The following is a 6748-nucleotide window of genomic DNA, read 5'->3' as shown; positions in this document are numbered from 1 at the left end:
TACAGTCTTTTTACACATTATATATACACATTATATATACATATTTATAAATTGCATGTTCATGCACATCAAGTGTTCCCGGACCTCTTCCGTTGTGTATAGGTTTTAACTATGTGTGTGCGTGTGTGTGCGTTTTCTTTATAGTTCTGTTGACCCATTTTCGCTGTAATTTCTGTGTTTTTCTTCTCTTCTATTATTTCGCGTGTATCCAGGTTCTTTCCTGGCATAAGGTCGCGAAATTGGTTACCGCAGCATCTAACCGACATGTTATGTTGCGGGAGGATTTTATCTGTTGTGATTATGTCTCATTATATTCGTATTTGTGTCTCTTATTTAATTTCTATGCATGTGTGTCTATGCATGTGATCGTGTCACTTCTAGTGTGTGCATATACATTGTGATAAAGTCACCATACCTTTTTTTCTGTTTCTTGTTCTCCTTTGGGGATGCATTTCTTCCCGTCACTGGTTGATGCTGAAAAGGAACATCCGGCAAATACATAAGAGCGATCTTCTGGCATGGCTTTTTTATTATGATAGTACTTCGCAGTAATGGTTTCGTCTGCCTTCGAAGAACTGTAATGGATGAGACCGGTTGCAGACCACAAAATAGTAAGCATGGCCTTCTTTTAGTGCAACTCTGTCTTCGTCGACGTCTAACCACTGAGCTGAGCGTTGTCAGTTGTTGTAAAGAACCCACTTTTCATCGCAAGTCACAACCTGGTTGAGAAACAAGTCGCTCTTGTTGCGTAAATGAAGAGAAGATGACACTTCATAACAGTATTTCTTTTAGTTGTTTAATTCGTGAGGTTCCAATTTATCAAGTTTTTTATCTTTCAAATCTCTCTCGGTGGCTGAAAATCGTTGTATACGTTACGTCTAATTCAGAAGCAAGTTTTCAAAGAGTTGTGCGTAGATTAGCTTTGACTAAGACTATTAATTGATCATTGTCAACATCCGATGGCCGATCGCTACACTCATAATCTTCAAGACTCTCGTCGCCGCCACAAAATTTTTTTAAACTACCATTGTGCTATGCATTCAGTAGAGACTCCTGGACAAAACGCTTTGTTGATATTGCGAGCTGTTTCAGCAACTTTTCGGCCTAGCTTGAATCCATTGTGTGAATTTGCTTTTTTCCTATCTTGTAATCAACGTTTTATAAAGAAGATGTATTTGTTTTAAAACTATCATAATTTTAACGATTAGATAGAGCGGAAAACGTTATTTAAACTGGTATATAAAGTAAACGTATTATAACAAAAACTTGTTTGAAAATACATCATTTGAACTCAAAATTGAAAATTTCACAAGAACTTTCTTCTAAACTTAAGTAAAGATATATATTGTAAAAGTTCAATTACTGATAGAGAATTGTTATCTTTAATGGAGTTTGAGAAAAGGAAAATAAAGTCAATCAATAACGTGTCACCTCGCTACATTTTACTTCGGAATTCTCTTCGCGACGTAATTTTATGTACGTCTAATTCCGATTCTTTTATTTTTAAGTCCTTCTAGGGAAAATTGTGGACACTAAGAAAAGAGCTTACAGTTAAAGCGTTCGTGGGTGTGTGCGTCATGTGGAATCAAGCTGCTGGTGGAGAAAAGAAAGAATCAAGATGGCGGCACCCACAACTTTTATGACTAGTGATTTCACAAATTGACGCAAAATCTCCTCGTTCGTGTGCAGATTGGGTGGTCATCGACTTCATAAAAGTAGGCCGCGTGTCTATAAATGTGGTTGTGTAACTTCTAGTGTGTGCATATGCATTGCGATAAAGTCACAATGCCTTTTCTTTCTGTTTCTTGCTCTTCTCTGGGGATGCATTTCTTCCCATCATTGGTTTACGCTGAAAAAGAACCTCTGGCGAAGTCATGACACCGACCTTCTCACATGGATTCTTTATTCGTCTAACGAGTGAATGGGTGGGGGAGGAAGCATCGCATTGTGATTTAAGTTTTTTTACGTCTTCTTTTTCTTCGATGCATCTTCACGTCTAACCGAAACGTCTGCTTAGTCCAAAATCGCAAGCTAGACTGCACTAACCAACCTGCGAAGCAACTCAAAATTTCCAACATACAGGTTTAATAGGGGACAGATTATATATTAATATTGTTGTTGCATAGGTGGGGTCTTTTTAGAGAGAGACAGGGTACATATTCTTTTCTTTTCCTTTCTATCCGCCGATCCTTTACAACAAATCAAACCCCTTTTTACTTTTATAATTCAAATCCAATTCAAAAAAATGTTTTCTTTCTGTAAATTGAACAAACATTTATTTTTTTCTTACTTTCAACATTTTTAAGCACCATTCTTTTTTTTCTGTGAATTTTACACAATTCCCTTGTTTTCACTCGCAAACGGATGGTACTTGGGTAATACATACACCTTTTAATTTGTGCGTGTGTGCGTGTGTGTGTGCGTGTGCGTGTGTGTGTGTGTGTGTGTGTGTGCATTTCTCTCTTTTTTTTCCATTTTTACCACAATCACATTGCTTTTTTTTTCACTAAATACTTTTTTTTTTTACTTTCATTATTGAAATCTTTCGTATTTTTTATATGTATTATTTATGTACTTCATTTCAATTATTTACAGTCTTTTTACACATTATATATACACATTATATATACATATTTATAAATTGCATGTTCATGCACATCAAGTGTTCCCGGACCTCTTCCGTTGTGTATAGGTTTTAACTATGTGTGTGCGTGTGTGTGCGTTTTCTTTATAGTTCTGTTGACCCATTTTCGCTGTAATTTCTGTGTTTTTCTTCTCTTCTATTATTTCGCGTGTATCCAGGTTCTTTCCTGGCATAAGGTCGCGAAATTGGTTACCGCAGCATCTAACCGACATGTTATGTTGCGGGAGGATTTTATCTGTTGTGATTATGTCTCATTATATTCGTATTTGTGTCTCTTATTTAATTTCTATGCATGTGTGTCTATGCATGTGATCGTGTCACTTCTAGTGTGTGCATATACATTGTGATAAAGTCACCATACCTTTTTTTCTGTTTCTTGTTCTCCTTTGGGGATGCATTTCTTCCCGTCACTGGTTGATGCTGAAAAGGAACATCCGGCAAATACATAAGAGCGATCTTCTGGCATGGCTTTTTTATTATGATAGTACTTCGCCGTAATGGTTTCGTCTGCCTTCGAAGAACTGTAATGGATGAGACCGGTTGCAGACCACAAAATAGTAAGCATGGCCTTCTTTTAGTGCAACTCTGTCTTCGTCGACGTCTAACCACTGAGCTGAGCGTTGTCAGTTGTTGTAAAGAACCCACTTTTCATCGCAAGTCACAACCTGGTTGAGAAACAAGTCGCTCTTGTTGCGTAAATGAAGAGAAGATGACACTTCATAACAGTATTTCTTTTAGTTGTTTAATTCGTGAGGTTCCAATTTATCAAGTTTTTTATCTTTCAAATCTCTCTCGGTGGCTGAAAATCGTTGTATACGTTACGTCTAATTCAGAAGCAAGTTTTCAAAGAGTTGTGCGTAGATTAGCTTTGACTAAGACTATTAATTGATCATTGTCAACATCCGATGGCCGATCGCTACACTCATAATCTTCAAGACTCTCGTCGCCGCCACAAAATTTTTTTAAACTACCATTGTGCTATGCATTCAATAGAGACTCCTGGACAAAACGCTTTGTTGATATTGCGAGCTGTTTCAGCAACTTTTCGGCCTAGCTTGAATCCATTGTGTGAATTTGCTTTTTTCCTATCTTGTAATCAACGTTTTATAAAGAAGATGTATTTGTTTTAAAACTATCATAATTTTAACGATTAGATAGAGCGGAAAACGTTATTTAAACTGGTATATAAAGTAAACGTATTATAACAAAAACTTGTTTGAAAATACATCATTTGAACTCAAAATTGAAAATTTCACAAGAACTTTCTTCTAAACTTAAGTAAAGATATATATTGTAAAAGTTCAATTACTGATAGAGAATTGTTATCTTTAATGGAGTTTGAGAAAAGGAAAATAAAGTCAATCAATAACGTGTCACCTCGCTACATTTTACTTCGGAATTCTCTTCGCGACGTAATTTTATGTACGTCTAATTCCGATTCTTTTATTTTTAAGTCCTTCTAGGGAAAATTGTGGACACTAAGAAAAGAGCTTACAGTTAAAGCGTTCGTGGGTGTGTGCGTCATGTGGAATCAAGCTGCTGGTGGAGAAAAGAAAGAATCAAGATGGCGGCACCCACAACTTTTATGACTAGTGATTTCACAAATTGACGCAAAATCTCCTCGTTCGTGTGCAGATTGGGTGGTCATCGACTTCATAAAAGTAGGCCGCGTGTCTATAAATGTGGTTGTGTAACTTCTAGTGTGTGCATATGCATTGCGATAAAGTCACAATGCCTTTTCTTTCTGTTTCTTGCTCTTCTCTGGGGATGCATTTCTTCCCATCATTGGTTTACGCTGAAAAAGAACCTCTGGCGAAGTCATGACACCAACCTTCTCACATGGATTCTTTATTCGTCTAACGAGTGAATGGTTGGGGGAGGAAGCATCGCATTGTGATTTAAGTTTTTTTACGTCTTCTTTTTCTTCGATGCATCTTCACGTCTAACCGAAACGTCTGCTTAGTCCAAAATCGCAAGCTAGACTGCACTAACCAACCTGCGAAGCAACTCAAAATTTCCAACATACAGGTTTAATAGGGGACAGATTATATATTAATATTGTTGTTGCATAGGTGGGGTCTTTTTAGAGAGAGACAGGGTACATATTCTTTTCTTTTCCTTTCTATCCGCCGATCCTTTACAACAAATCAAACCCCTTTTTACTTTTATAATTCAAATCCAATTCAAAAAAATGTTTTCTTTCTGTAAATTGAACAAACATTTATTTTTTTCTTACTTTCAACATTTTTAAGCACCATTCTTTTTTTTCTGTGAATTTTACACAATTCCCTTGTTTTCACTCGCAAACGGACGGTACTTGGGTAATACATACACCTTTTAATTTGTGCGTGTGTGCGTGTGTGTGTGTGTGTGTGCGTGTGCGTGTGTGTGTGTGTGTGTGTGTGTGTGTCTGTGCGTTTCTCTCTTTTTTTTCCATTTTTACCACAATCACATTGCTTTTTTTTTCACTAAATACTTTTTTTTTACTTTCATTATTGAAATCTTTCGTATTTTTTATATGTATTATTTATGTACTTCATTTCAATTATTTACAGTCTTTTTACACATTATATATACATATTTATAAATTGCATGTTCATGCACATCAAGTGTTCCCGGACCTCTTCCGTTGTGTATAGGTTTTAACTATGTGTGTGCGTGTGTGTGCGTTTTCTTTATAGTTCTGTTAACCCATTTACGCTGTAATTTCTGTGTTTTTCTTCTCTTCTATTATTTCGCGTGTATCCAGGTTCTTTCCTGGCATAAGGTCGCGAAATTGGTTACCGCAGCATCTAACCGACATGTTATGTTGCGGGAGGATTTTATCTGTTGTGATTATGTCTCATTATATTCGTATTTGTGTCTCTTATTTAATTTTTATGCATGTGTGTCTATGCATGTGATCGTGTCACTTCTAGTGTGTGCATATACATTGTGATAAAGTCACCATACCTTTTTTTCTGTTTCTTGTTCTCCTCTGGGGATGCATTTCTTCCCGTCACTGGTTGATGCTGAAAAGGAACATTCTGGCAAATACATAAGAGCGATCTTCTGGCATGGCTTTTTTATTCGTCTAACGAGTGAACGGTGGGGCAGCATGGCATTGCGATTTAACTTTCATGCGTCTTCTTTTTCTTCGACGCATCTTCGCGTCTAACAGAAACGTGGTGCATGATAGTAAAACCGAGTACAGACTCATACATAAAAGGCGTTTTTTGATATCGGTAAGGTTTTTGAAGCATCTCTCACACAGAAAGTTGTCGAGATACTCCAAGAAAAATGGTAGTCGATAGGTGAGATGTTTGGAGAGTATGGCGGATGGAGTAGAGTCCCGTAGTCCAATCCGTTCAACTTCTGCAGGGTCTGTTTAGCAACGTGTAGTCGGGCATTGTTGTGGAGGGAAATTGTTTTTTTTATTTCTATTGACTAATGCTGGGTATTGTTGTCGAAGTTTCTTGTGCATTTGTTGATAGTACTTCGCCGTAATGGTTTCGTCTGCCTTCGAAGAACTGTAATGGATGAGACCGGTTGCAGACCACAAAATAGTAAGCATGGCCTTCCTTTAGTGCAACTCTGTCTTCGGGAAGTGTCGTGGAACTTCGTCGACGTCTAACCAATGAGCTGAGCGTTGTCAGTTGTGGTAAAGAACCCACTTTTCATCGCAAGTCACAACCTAGTTGAGAAACAAGTCGTTCTTGTTGCGTAAATGAAGAGAAGATGACACTTCATAACAGTATTTCTTTTAGTTGTCGTTTAATTCGTGAGGTACCAATCTATCAAGTTTTTTATCTTTCAAATCTCTCTCGGTGGCTGAAAATCGTTGTATACGTTACGTCTAATTCAGAAGCAAGTTTTCGAAGAGTTGTGCGTAGATTAGCTTTGACTAAGGCTATTAATTGATCATTGTCAACATCCGATGGCCGATCGCTACACTCATAATCTTCAAGACTCTCGTCGCCGCCACAAAATTTTTTTAAGCTACCATTGTGCTATGCATTCAGTAGAGACTCCTGGACAAAACGCTTTGTTGATATTGCGATCTGTTTCAGCAACTTTTCGGCCTAGCTTGAATCCATTGTGTGAATTTGCTTTTTTCCTATCTTG

The sequence above is a fragment of the Euprymna scolopes genome, chromosome 2 (genome assembly GCF_053919585.1).
Source record: "Euprymna scolopes isolate OS-2025 chromosome 2, ASM5391958v1, whole genome shotgun sequence".
NCBI classification, from domain to species: Eukaryota; Metazoa; Mollusca; class Cephalopoda; order Sepiida; family Sepiolidae; genus Euprymna; species Euprymna scolopes.
This window is presented reverse-complemented; position numbering follows the sequence as displayed.